The sequence below is a fragment of the Akebia trifoliata genome, chromosome 16, assembly GCF_017979445.1.
Source record: "Akebia trifoliata isolate Shusen 1 chromosome 16, ASM1797944v1, whole genome shotgun sequence".
Taxonomy (NCBI): domain Eukaryota; kingdom Viridiplantae; phylum Streptophyta; class Magnoliopsida; order Ranunculales; family Lardizabalaceae; genus Akebia; species Akebia trifoliata.
Genome location: NC_141390.1, coordinates 13186857 through 13201248, shown reverse-complemented (window position 1 = coordinate 13201248; position 14392 = coordinate 13186857).

Sequence of the window (14392 nt, the reverse complement as noted above, 5' to 3'; positions counted from 1 at the left end):
GAATACGATGCTGAACAATATCTGTGCTTATTCCCGACATATCCTCGTAAGACCACGCGAACACGTCTTTGAATTTTCTAAGCAAGTTTACAATCCCTTTGCATTCATCGAGGGATAATGTGATCCCAATCCGAATCTCTTGAGGACTTTCTTTTGTTTTGAGGTTGATAACTTCTACTTCCTCCATTAGAGGTTGAGCTCGATGTTTATTTTCTTGTTCAAGTAATTTAATTATTTCAATGAGAAGTTCTTCATCAGAAGACTCTCCCTCCGAAGTCAAATTATTAGTTAAATTATTATTGCACTCAGGGTAATCAATTTTTTTTTCATTTCATTAAAAGGAGATGGGGTAACAGGACTCATTGCAGACTAGAATAACTCACTTAACTTAGTAAAAATAATGGACTTACTTGACTCAGCAGAAACAAATGATTCATCTAGCATGTCAGACTGAACAGGACTAAGGGGACTGACAGACCCAGTCTTGACATGCAACACAAGACTAATTACATGATAGCTAGAGAGACACCCTATAGCGGGTTTGATTGCAGACTGAGGATTTGAGATCCCCTTCTCAATTGACAAGACCAGGACACTGTGATCTTCAATAAATAATTGGTCAATGTTAAGGGAGTCCAGATTGAGCTGCCAGTCTTGAACTTCCTTCTCTTCACCTTCTATGCTTGCTTCCTTTTCAGGCCAATCCATGCCAAAGAAGATCTCAAATCCCGGTAGACGAGTACCTGTGATGTGATCAATGAATGGCTTTGGGAACCCACAGTAACGAAAATCTTCTCCTTCCTTCACGAAATAGCTGTTAAAGGTCTTATATCTTAGCCCGAATGTGCCGATGACCTCTTTAATTACTGGTGCCTCTTTAATACCTTGCTGCTTGCTACCTAAGCCTATACTAGGGAAAAATCACATTTTCCTGAATATGTTGGTCATGTAGTAATTAGAAGTATTTTCCATTAGAAAATATTTTTTCATGGCTTGATCCCATTGGACTGAGTATATCTTTTCAAACTCAAACCCACTGAGCTCTACTCCCTGTTGTTCTGGTTGAATCTCAAGCAACGGCTCACTTTTAGCTTCAGTACTATTTACAATTCCCACAATTTTAGCATCTCTATGAAGAGTAATCACTAGCCCATCTTTAATAAACTTGACCTTCTAGTGCAGCGTGGAAGGTATGACTTTGATTTGGTGTAGCCACGGTCTTCCTGATAACAGATTAAAAGAAGACTGGATGTCTATAACCTAAAATTCTACAAGAAATTCAGCTATGCCCGTGGACAATTGAAGATGTAAAATTCCTAGTACATCCCTTTTGGTGTTATCATAGGCCCTAACCTCTTGATTAGTGGGCTTGAAATCTTCAGTTTTAAATCCAAGGCAAATGGCAGTCTTCAAAGGGCAAACATTCAATGCACTCCTATTATCGATCAATACCAGAGGTACCCTCATCCCGTTACAGTCAACTGTGATGTGCAATAGCTTAGTGTGGTTTGCCCCTTCTTTTGGGAGATCTGAGTCTGAGAAGGATAAGATATTCTCCATATAAGTCGCCCCTACTATGTTGGCCAGCTGATCTGGAGAAGTATCAAGGGAGACTTGGGCTGTACTTAATGCTTTGAGAACAGCCTCCCTATGGGCAGTGGAAGCCATAAGTAAACCCCAAATCGAGATATTAGCTCCTGATTTCTTCAATTGCTTAATTACGGAGTTATCTTCTTCGATATTTTTTTTGATAAGATCTTCTCTTTCTTTTCTTGCCAGGGTTGTCAGATTATCAACACAGAGTTCTTGTGGCTTAAAAACTCTTCCTCCTCGAGTCATATGTCTAACTTTATAACAGGAGAGAGAGAAAGGTTCATCTTCTTCAGTTAACAAGTATGGGTCTTCATTTTTCAAAGATACTAGGCTTTTTGGGTTCATTTGAGCCAACAGGTAACTAGTGAATGCGAGGCTACTGTACTGAGGCAGGGATAAACAATCCGTATCATCCAAGGTTAAATCAAATGGTTCATAGTTTGTGGTGAAAACCTCATCAGTAAAGGTTATCCCGATAAGGGGGTAACTAGGCGGTTTAACTTGGATGGGATTGGTAAGAGAAACATGATCGAATGGAAATGGTGTATGAGAAACCATGTTCAGGGTTGGTGGAAGTTGATAGGTAGGTAGTGGATTAGTGGTGACATTTGGTGGGCTAGGGATTGTGACCTTTTTGTTGTCAATCAGGTTTTGAATGGAATGGCGTAAGGTAATACATCGATCCGTGTGATGGCCAGGATTTTGATGGAACTCCCAGAACAAGTTAGAATTGTGTCCAGTCGACAAGGGATTACGTAAAGGTCAGGGTTGGATAGGGCTAAGAAGCCATTTTTTCACCAATTTGTGAAGAGCTATAGTGAGACTCATCCCTAAATTGGTAAATTGATGTAGAGTTCGAGGTTGACTTGGGTGAGCCTGGTTATTAGTTTGGACTGGGGGTTGAGCTGGGGTAGCTGGCGTGTTGGCTATGTAGACATGGTTGGTACTAGGTTTACAAACATAGGATTTCTTAGGCTTATTATCCGAGGGGTTAGAGAGAACCCTAGAGGTAAAAGCGTCATCAAGTTGACTTCCGGCTTGTAATAAAGACTCAAAAGTAGGGAGATATTGGGCCACTAGGTGTTGAGCATATCCTTGTAAGAGGTTCTTTAGGATAATCGCTACTTGTTCCTTCTCCGAAGGTCTATCCCATATTTGGGCAGCCTTGGCCCTCTAGTGACCAATGAAGTCAGTGAATGTCTTCCCATTTTTCTGCTTAGTTGCCTCCAAATCTCTTCTTGAAGTCTCAATCTCTGTACTGTACTTATAATTATGTCAGAAGGCCTTTGACATGCTCTCCCAGGTGCCAACAGTAACTGGATCTTGAGACATTAGCCAACGTAGTGCTGATCCTGATAAAGTTCTCTGAAACAACGCCATATGTTCGTCGCTGAGCCCCATAGTGCGCATGTTAGTAACATACACCTTAAGATGTGTTTTTGCACACCTTATACCACTAAACTTCTCCATTTTCGGCATTACAAACTTCTCTGACAAACAGATTCTAGGGATACGATTCAGAGGTTCAATGCCTGCTGTAATTTCATCGATACCCTTTATACTCTTCATAGCTGATTCTAATTGAGACATTCTGTTAGCTAACACCAGGTTTTCATCGACATACTCTTCGTCTCCATCGAGTTTGAAGACTTCACGTGAACGTCTCTCTTCTACCTTCTTTCCTTTTGGGTCATTTAGGGGATTGCCCGTTGATTCCGAGGTCTGTTCTAACACTTCCACTTTGCCTTTTATACTATTGATATCATTGGAAAAGGTTGCCAAGATCTTACGGATCTCTGTAAGTTCAAATTCTGAAGCCATCTCTACTTGTTGACTTAGTACTATAGCTCGTTCTAACCGATTGGACTTACGACTCCAACTAGGAGGTGGACGCTTGAGTTTGGGAGCAATGATAATTTTATATGACCCCATCAAAGGTAAATTTAGTCAATTTCGGTATTACCCTCTTGATAACATTTTAAAGAATCATTTCATTGAGGTTTGTTCACCAATTCATTAATTAATCCATCCACACAATGAACATTCAAAGAAGAAATGAATATTTATTTGAAAGAAAAAAATAGCTTTATTGATAATGAATGACAAAGAAATGTTCTTATTAAAATCATCTTTCAACAAATTTGAGTTGAACTATTTTTACGTGGACGCTTGACTTTGTCTTGATGGTCATCAAGATTTCTATCAGGCTTGATCCTCTTAGCTCTAACAACTAGTTCTTTGAATTCTGCTGGTCCATCTAGATACCCTAAGGTGCGTTTGTTCCAAGCCTTCTCAATGAGATACACTAACTTTTCAGTCAAAGGCTCGAGGGGAAAGAAAGCTTTGTGCTGAGGTAAAGATAACTCTATGAGTACATCGTATTGTTTTGAGATCAAATTAGGATGGTAAAAAGATGTTTCTTCTAAACCGATCAGACGAACATAATAGTATCCTTTGATTCCTGGAACATGGGGATCAGTCATCCACCAAGGGCAACTTAAACCGATATGACGGGCAAGGCGAGAGTCTAACCATTTGCTCCAAGCCTTGACTGAGTTGTGACGCACTAACAGGTTTCTTTTGAAAAAGTGTTCTGGCCCATATTCGAGGTTTGAGGGAACATCTATGATTTTGAGACGATCACAAAATCACATATAGAGTAAGTAGAGGCTTCCTTTTAAGCTTTCCCGCTCACCATTTTTTATGGCATCTAAACCTAAGAAAGTTTCAGTTATGATGAAAAGTACTGGGTTGGCTTTCCTTGAGAGTTGAGAGGCTATATCTATGAAGGACTCAGGGATAGTTTGGCCATCATTATTAGAGGTAAGTATGTATTGGGATAGGATTCTTAGGCACAATCGATAATCTCTAGTGGCTCACCAAACTTTGGGTTTTACATTGATATTGTGACTGCGGGAGCGATACGGGCCGAGTAAAGGTAGTAAGTCCAATCTTCCGTTTTGGACTAAGGCCTTGGCTTCTTCTTTGGAAATGTTCAGTCCTGTGATGAGGTCACCAGAATATCTGGTCTTCAATGAGAGCCTTAATAGAGGTCCTGAAGTTGATATCCCCATGATGCCACAAAAATCGTCTTGAGTGGGGCACAAGTGCATATACCCCATATGGAATATATGAAGATAGGGGTTCCATCGTTTAGCCATAACACGTAAGAGGTTCCAGTATATCTCAAACTCGTGGAAGTATAGAGCACTCCTCAACATGAATCTCCCAAAATTGATCTTTTCTACAGGGTGCATCCCTACGACGGTTGTTTTGACTAACTGATCGATTAGGTTATCACCTGCAACTTGCATCTTGGTTTGACATAAAAGGGTATTTTAGTACTCTTCCAAGGTCCATGTAAAATATCAATTTTCTTTTTTTTTCTTTTAGGAACTATTTTCCTTTTAAAAAATCTTGTTCTTATGAAAATACATATATATTTTTAAAATATTTTTTCTTGAAAAACATTTTTTCTAGAGAACACTTCTTTTGGAAAACATTCTTTTCTGGAAAATATTTTCTTTTTCTTATTTGAAAATTAGATTTTCATTTTGATTTAAATGGCCCGGTCTATTATGATTGTTGGATCGAGATGGACTGGGTCATTATTTAATTTTTATAAGAAATAAATTCTTTATTAGGTTGGTGCACCCATTTTAATTTTCAAAAACAACATTTTTGATTCTTGAGGACAATCATACACTCTGATCTCATCATTCGCATCATTCACATATACTCATCAATCAAAAGATTCCATTCAATAAACAAGCTGGGAACACCCACGATAAGTTCGAGTTGTGACCTATAAGGAAGGTTTCTAGACTCTAAGCTTACTACGTGCAATGCATTTTATCTGGCCACCATTGCCCAAACACACCTATATACCTCTTGATACATGGTGACTTGGTTTGATATACCATATAGGCGATAATTTAGAACCTCAACTCATTTCTTTGAAGCAAAAACAACCAGTTTGATCTCCAATTGAGAGGTGACGCACGATACTGAGCAAGGGCCTACTTAAATACCTCTCGTCTATAATAGACGTAGTCTATCCCCCTCGTACAGTAGGGTACAATGGGACAAGATCTCGCTTAGGCACCAATTTTGACCAAAAAGTGCAATTGATATAGTTGGATTATCTTTATATACCTACGGGTACAAGTCAAGAGTTGTAGCTTTCATAAATGGTTTGGCATTCCACGAAGGGGACTGACCACGTACTAGTACTACGTTGGCAATCGGGACATGTGACTGTGTGGCTCACAATAGGTCAAAGGCTCAGGTCCCTCCAGCCTGGGTGCATCAATATATCTCTCAGAATCACCTGATTAGACGGTATTGACGCCCCAGTTTGATATACCCTAAGGTACGTGATTGGAGTTGTGGTTTTCATGAATGACGTCGCATCTCCGAAAAGACCGGGCCACGCACTAGTGCCACATTGGCTATATAGGACGTGTAAGTATGCAAAACAGTAAACATGCATGTGGTGTGTGCAAAACAGGGTGGGGTGTGCCCAGCGCCTTTTCAAACAAATGGGTCGGATCCAATCATCACGTTATGATTATCACATAAATATTAATCGAAACTATTACATCAAACATACATATCGATATTATCTAATAATCAGGATCGTGATACATCGAATAAGCATAAATCATGACACTAAGATAATCAATCATCAGTCAAATCAATGAGTAAAGAAAAAAAATATGGCTATTCCTCTACGGCCCAATCAAGGACTATTTTGGATGGCCCAAAATAATTCGTGATTTCAGAGAATATTTTATTGAAAATAGATTGACGGTTGTTGAGGCAAATATTGATTTTTTTTATTTTTTTTATTTTTATTATTAAACAAATCAATTTTTCTAAAAATTTTCTTTTCATTTTTCTTTTATTAAAAGTATGAGGCGACCAAAAATGGACCTTTGGACTGCCAACCATACTTACAGGAAGGAAAAAAAAAAAGAAAATTAGAAAAAAAATAAAAAAATAAAGAAAAACCCAAAACTCAAAGCTTCCAATACATGCTAATAAGGATGTTCGGTAACCAACGAGATTCAATTCGCCCATGGATCTGAAATTTTAAAATCTAGATTTTTTTGGATCGACCTAAAGACTATTTTCTCCGTTTAACGATTCTATTGATCCTGAACTCAAGGCTTCCAATACATGTTAATCCAGAAATCAGTGGACGATTCAACAGAGCTGATGAACCCAAATCTTCATCTATAATTTCAGATTGACCACCCCATATCCAAATCCATATAAATCTGGATTAATTCCTCTTATTTTCTGAAATTTTGTTTTTTTTTCTTTTTTAATATTCTGAACGAAAATACAAAAAAACCAAAAATTTCTATGAAAAAAATTTGGTTGAAAGAGGAACGATCAAAACTAGGTTCAATTTAATCTGCAAAAACAACATCCCAAAGCTTATGTTTCTGAAACACAAAGTCTAGTACTTCCACTTGCGATTTAACGTTCGAATGAGATCCGAACTACCCATTTTATCCGAAAGGATGAATCAGATATTAGGAGAAAGCCAACACAGATCTTTGGCTCTTCAAGCAGGATCCAATAATTCAAGTCAAACGTCCTCCAACAATTCGAACCAGGACACCATGAAGCATTCTTCAACAGATGAAAAAAATAACGATTTCCCATTAAAACCGTTTTAGTTCGAAAAGATTTCGATGGGATTGTCGATTCAAGGCGTTATGTCTCTTCATCATAAGAAATCAACGATTTTAATCAAGATCAACGTTGATTGGGCTAAGATTTCAGCCGATATATCAGAGAGAGGAATTCGTTGTCTGTTAAAAACGCTGAACCCAACTGATTCAATCATCTTAAGAAGATGATGTGTAAGTATAAAAAGACCATTTTTGTTTGTTACACACCAACCTATAGTTCCTATGAACGGTACCTAAAAAAGCAAATTTTTTTTTTAAAATCGATTTTTTTTATGTATACTAGCCCCACGTTGCTGTAGACAACACCTTTTTCTTAACAAAAAACAAGAAATGGGGTGTGTTAAAAGGATTATCTTTGATTTTTTACACATCAACTCCCTCAACCCATTATCATTGTTAATGGAACTTTAAAAAAAAATTTAAAAATAAAAATAAAAATAAAACTAAATAAAAATAAAAGAATAAAAATTGTCGAAGGATACATCACCCACCAAAAAACTCTATTTAAAAAAAAAAAAAAACCAAACCTACGTGATTCACTAATCATCACTCCATCCTCAATTAAACTTCTTGATCTTTTTAATTATTTAGGATCATTCTAAATACCCCTCGATTGAGCCATAATAATAAATAAAAAGAACATACAAGGGTAGAATATTCAGGATCCAAACACATGATCAAACATTGAAAAATAGGATGATAAAAAAAACTAAAAAAAAACAAGTGAATAAATAAATAAATAGATAAGCTAACAAATAAAAAAAACTAGATTGCTTTAGCAATGCTCCCATACTTGGGGTTTTTCAAGTCTGATCCTCAATGTCTCCAGCGGAGTCGCCAATGAAAGCCTCCTCGATCCGTGGGGTGCACGGATCCGTTTTTGACCCTTGAGGGTTGGGAGTCGCCACCTAGTTATTACAGTCTAGGAACTGAATACTGACTCTAAACGGATAAAAAAACCAATCTACTACAGAAAAACTGAATCCAGGGATCACATTACGGGGTTGGAAGGTGTTAGGCACCGACCCTGCTCAACCAATGCTGGTCTCTACTTATCCCAAATAAGACTACATTGCTAATAACAAAACCTAGATAAAAAAATAACAGAAATTTTACCTTCGATATGTAAATATTCTATTCCCTCAGATCTAACAAAACTGCTCCTTGTACCGTACTCCTTGCTTCGTTCTATCTCCGAATCTGATTTCTGATTTTCAAGGTAAGGTATCTCTTTCTTGCATCTGGATTCTTTGAATTTGTTATGGATTTTGGGGTGTTTTTGAAAGGCTTTTAGGTATTTTTCAAGATAAAATTGAAGTATGGGTGTTAGGTAAGGAGTTGGGCTTCAAAATTAGAGTTTTGAGAAGGTTGTGGAGGCTTCTTGACCTACTTTTCCTAGGATTTTTTTCTTTGATACGAAAATAGGGTATAGATGATCCTATTTATAAAGTTTTTTAGAAGAATTAGGGTTCGATTAGGGTTTCTTTTAAGGTTTTAATTAGGGTTTTGACTTTAGTCTTATGAGGTTGACTTAGTCTTTAGGATTTTAATTTAGGATTTTGACTTTAGTCTTATGAGATTGACTTGATTAGTTTAGATTAGGGTTTTGATTTAGGGTTTTGACTTTAGTCTTATGAGATTGACTTTAATACTTTGACTTTAGTCTTTCTTGATTAACTTTTAATATCTTGACTTTAGCCTTACTTGATTGACTTTAGTCTTACTTGATTGACTTTAATTTTTGGAGAACCCTCTTTTATTATATCTTTAATTCTTTGGGCCCCCTAGATAGAGGGGTTCTTGAATAAATATCTTGGTAACTATCAACAATTTTGCCTGAAAGCCTGATTGATCGATTTTTTTGATTTAAAATTTTAAATTAATTTTACTAATATTTCACTTTACATTATTTAATGATTTATTTATTAATTTCAAAAATTTTAATTATTAAAATTGTAAAATTACCGTTTTACCCTCGAAGAGGATTTTTTACGTTTTAAGTCGTTTTTCAATGTTTCAGGATGTTTTGAAATCAATATTTCATAAGGAATTCAATGAGAATGTTGGTTTTTTTCATTTATGAAGTTTTTGTATGAAATGGTCGTGAACTTTATGAGGGGCATTTTCGTAATTTTGTCGAATCCTGTGAAAATTGGCCAAATGATTTATTTGGTTTCGATTTGTTATTTTATGTGTTTGAATGAATTTTCCTAATCGTAACGTAGGCTCTAGGGTTGTTTTGATGTTAGGGTATTTCGATAATTTGGTCATTTTTAGTGATTTTTATCGTGACGCTTCTTTGGTCTGCAGGATGATGATTTTTATGTTTCTGGGGTCGTATTTTCCTAGCGTAGTGTGGTTTTTAAGGTTTTGTCAGTTTGAGATACCTCATTCAGATTTCTGAAACATATCTGATAACAAAATAAAGCGTTGGAATAAACATCTATCATTGGGAACCGTTGCGATAGGGTTGACGAGTTGATTAACCAGGCGAGTGCAAAAATGGGGTGTCTACAACAGTTGTCACAGATCCAAGAGAGTTTTGCTACTGGAGTTGAATCAACTAAGCTTTGAAATGCAACAGTCAGGAGAGATCCTCCAGACACAATTTCAGTAATTCCACCTCTGTGAATTGTTGACCAATCTGAAAGTATAGCGAAACTTGAAGGCATGAGGGCTACATAGTCTGGGTACAACAATATAAACAGGAGCATAAGCTGCGAACGAGCCCATTGCATCGGTGCTACCTCTTGGAATATCAGCATGTCATTCTGGTTGGAATTTAAAGCATTTATTCGCAGTAGAGACACACAGTTACTAGGATCTTGGCCATTACCAATGTGTGTCATTCCTTGAACAACAACACCATTAGAAAGGATATCCCACTTATCACGAGAATTCTAATTCTAGAGGAAATCAGACACTCTTTTTGGTAGAACAGGAAGCCAGAAAGAAGTGCTTGCACTTAACACAATACCAGGAGGTCAGCCTAGGTTGTCTATGCTCTTCCTGGTCATTACCCTCACATCTTCAGCTCTACTTCCTAATAATATAGTCCATGTGTGAGTGGTATAAGCATTCACACCAGAACAAAAACTCGTCACTATTCTCTCAGCTAGCTTCAACATACTCTTTTGCCCTTCTTGATTCGTTGTCATACCAATATCTCCAACCGGCATAGTACTAGTCATAACACTTGTAAGGCATTTGCACTGTCAATCTAAGGTAGCAACCCATCGCTTTCCTCCAAATCCAAGGCCAGAGTTAACCAGTGATTTATATATAGTGTGAACTATTTTGTCATCCACTTCAACATGTTCGATCCATACAACCTCGGAGTAACCATTCGGCATTTCTTGGATTACACAGCCAGATGGCCTTCTTCAACATCTCGATATCGGGCTAAGACGTAAATGGTCCAAGGACACATCGACAACCACCCAAATTCCCTCGGAGTGTTGTTTACATATTTGGTGGTTGATTCACTTTGTTGTGTTTATGATTTTCTCTTCTTTGTAGGAATGCATGTAATATTTATTTTATTATCTTGTTGTGATTCAAAGTTGTAAGGGTTGATACACATTTGTAATGTACTTGTGTACATTCGTTTCATAGCTCATTGTACAAATCACCTTCTCCTATTTTAAAATTTAACGTTGGATGCCAGTACTCTCAAGCCCCCTAGATCATTCATTTGGGGAAGTAGGGAGGAGAACATTCACCTCAATCACCAACCTAAGAAGTGTACATTTCACTGTGCATGGAGGTTTGAAGATTGAGTAACCTCAAACCACCTATAGCCACATGCATCAAAATACGATTAGAGGCATAGGACACAAATGTCAAGATGTATCAACCCTTGGGTATCATGTAATCTTCTTTTTATTTTTTTTAGCCCTTGAAGGCAAAGTTTTATATATTTTAGGTTTTTTTAAAAAAAAAAAATTTTCTCCTTTATTTCCTTACATGTCCCCCTAGGTAAAGGGGGAAATCTATATATATTTTTTATGCTTTGCATCATAAAAATAAAAAAAAAATTTATCCAAAGCCAAAAAATAGAGGCTATGTGCCTCAAAATCTCAAAATTTTTTTTGCAAAAATGAAGGTTTTGGTCTATTTTTAGAGAGCGGACCAGTACAAAAGCTCTTCGGTCCGTTTATTAAAAACGGACCCTAAAAAAAAAAAAAAAAAAATTTTTCATTTCGTCCCTTATATCAGTCCTGACAACTTTTATCTTGGACTTTAGTTTTCGTTTGAGTTTTAAGGCTTGAAAATAATTAAATACATCATTTCTATCGTTAAACTTAGGGCCTGCCACACGCTACTTTGTGTTTGATTCAAACAGAGCTTGCCTACACTCTACCTATCGAAATTAATCCCGATCTAATGTGGTGTACTATCAACCTTGCCATCATCCATCATCAAGGATTAACTTAAATCAGGTCCACAACCCATAACCACTCTGAATTGGGTCCGTGACCTATTCCACACCAAAATGGGTCCACGACCCATATCCATTTCCAAATGGGTCCACGACCCATACCCACTTCAAACTGGGTCTACGACCCATATCCACTTTCAAATGGGTCCACGACCCATACCCACTTCCAAATTGGTCTACGACCCATACCCATTTCAAACTAGGTCGACGACCCATATCCACTTCCAAATGGGTCCATGACCCATACCCACTTCAAACTGGATTTACGACCCATATCCACTTTCAAATGGGTCCATGACCCATACCTACTTCCAAATGGGTCTATGACCCATATCCGTTTCAAATGGGTTCACGACTCTTATCCATTTCCAAATGGGTCCATACCCACTTCAAACTGGGTCTACGACCCATATCCACTTTCAAATGGATCTTCGACCCACATCCACTTCTAAATGAGTCCACGACCCATATCCATGACCAATTGGGTCCACGACCCATACCCACCTAAAAAATGGGTCCACGACCCATATCCATGTCCAATTGGGTAAACGACCCATATCCGTTTCGAATGGGTCCACGACTTATATCCATGTCCAATTGGGTCCACGACCCATACCCATATTTATTTTGAGTCAGGACTACAACTCATACCCAACCAAACCAGAGCTATCAGTTAATATACCTTTACAAAATGTTTTTCCTAAATCCATGCTGACGAGTCTCCAGCTTCGTGCTGACAAACCTTCGACTCCGTGTCAATAAACCCCCAGTTCCGTGCTGACAAACCTCCAGTTTCGTGTTGACGAACCTTGGGCTCCGTGCCGACATACCTCCAGCTCTGTGCTAACAAACCTTCGGTTCCGCGTCGATAAACCTCCAGCTCTGTGCTGACAAACCTTCGGTTTCATACCGATGACCCTCAAGCCCCGTGTTGACAAACCTTTGGACCCGTGTTGATGAACCTCTAGCTCCGTGCCGATAAACCTCTAGCTCCGTACTAACAAACCTTCGGCTCCGTGTTGACGAACCTCCAGCTCTGTGCCGATGAACCTCCAGCCTCGTGCTGACGAACCTTCGGCGTCGTGCCGATAAACCTCAGCTCCGTGCTGACAAACCTCTGGCTCCGTGTCGATGAACCTTCGACTCCGTGCCGATAAACCTTCGGCTCCGTGTCGACGAATATTTAGCTCCGCGTTGACAAACCTCAGGCCCTGTGCTGACAAACCTTCTTTTCCGTGATAATGAACCTTCGACGCCATGCCGCTAAACCTCAGCTCCGTGCTGACAAACCTCCGGCTCCGTGCCAGTAAACCCCCAGCTCCGTATTGACGAACTTCCAGCTCCGTGCTGACAAACCTTCGACTCATGTCGACAAACTTTCATCTCTGTGTTTACAAATTTTCGACTCCGTACCGACAAACCTCCAGTTCCGTGCTAACAAACCTTTGATCCATGCCGATGAACCCCAGCTCCGCGCTGAAAACAAAAAAAAAATCCGACCTCAACCAAATTCAGGGTTTTCCTAATACAACTTTACCAATTAATCCAATCTGACCTAATAAATCATTATGCATCTTCATTATGTAAACGATATATTAATGCCTAACCTCTTTTCCACAAGTGGCCAAACGACCTAGAAAGAAGTACTTGCCACCTGACAATCCTCCATATTTTCTACGCTCACAACCAATTATGAGCACTTCAGAGCAACCTCAGTAGACAGTGACAGAAGTAATAACAAATCTCACCTAGAAGCTAGATATAGTAATGAAGGCATTGGAAAAACATGACAAAATTTTAGATCTGCTAATGGCAAATCCAAGCATCATTCAAGTTGTACAACATCAAGCATCCGACTTGAATCAGGTAATACTCGAACAACTGCAACAACAACCTCCGTAAGCACCGAATACCTTACCATCCACCGTCTTACCAATCAAGGACCACCAATTCACATTCACGTTAATCCACCACGACATGAGGTCATTCAAGTGGAAGAATGTGAATTCAGGACAACTAAGCTAAGGAGTACGACAAAGGAGAGACTTGCAAGTAAGCTCAAAGTAGTCGAGGAAGATATCAGAAGGATGAAAGGCAAAGACTCCACAAATGGAATGAGGTTCAGAGATCTGTACTTGTACCCCAATGCATCATTGCCACCAAAGGTCAAGTGTCCCGACTTAAAAAAATACAATGGCATTAGGTGTCTTCTGTCCCACTTGAAGCTCTATTGTGAGTCTATGTGCCAGTTTAGTAACGATGACAGGTTGTTGGTTCAGCTCTTCCAAAGGAGTCTAATAGGGACGGTTCTCTCAATTAGATCATTCTCGGATTAAAAACTAGCAGGATCTGGCCACAATTTTCTTGGAGGAATATAAGTTCAATACAGACATAGGATTGGACAGAATTGACATGGCCAAGATGACTTGGAAGCTAAAGGAAAGTATGAAAGAGTATGTGCAAAGGTGACGGGAATCAACCTTCAAAGTAAAACCATCGATGACTGAACAAGAGATGAACACCATATTCATCTCAACTTTGGGCCACTCATTTTATACGCATCTAGTGGGTCATACAACTATAAGCTTCTCGTCACTGATCCAAGTATCAGATCGGGTGGAAGACGGTATCCAATCAGGCCTGATCTATGACT